We start from the raw sequence: 271 nt of genomic DNA on the forward strand, positions 1-271 counted from the left end.
GACGTTACGTCCCGTCGCCACAGTTGCTGTACCACCGCTGTACGGCCGGGGCACGTAGTCTCGGCTCCTCAGCGAAAAACTGATGTGCGTTTGCACGCGCTCTCCTTTTATACTCGCGCTGCGGGGCAGGGTGCGCGTGGCGAAACACGCACGCCAACGGTTATTGGCTTGTTTAGTTAACACTCGAAGGTGATTGGGCTCTCGGGCGAGATCCCCAATTCGTCAGTCACGACTGACGTAACGTCGAACGTGACTGACTGAAAGGGAACCT

At 57.6% G+C, this 271-nt stretch overlaps 1 protein-coding gene across 4 annotated transcripts in view; it reads right to left on the reverse strand.

Moving 5' to 3' along the window:
- LOC107677040 (poly(rC)-binding protein 4-like) overlaps positions 1–271 on the reverse strand; it is an 87,061-nt gene that overhangs the window by 25,747 nt on the left and 61,043 nt on the right. The window lies entirely within an intron of this gene.

This window comes from Sinocyclocheilus anshuiensis, unplaced genomic scaffold (genome assembly GCF_001515605.1).
Source record: "Sinocyclocheilus anshuiensis isolate Anshui unplaced genomic scaffold, SAMN03320099.WGS_v1.1 scaffold584, whole genome shotgun sequence".
NCBI classification, from domain to species: Eukaryota; Metazoa; Chordata; class Actinopteri; order Cypriniformes; family Cyprinidae; genus Sinocyclocheilus; species Sinocyclocheilus anshuiensis.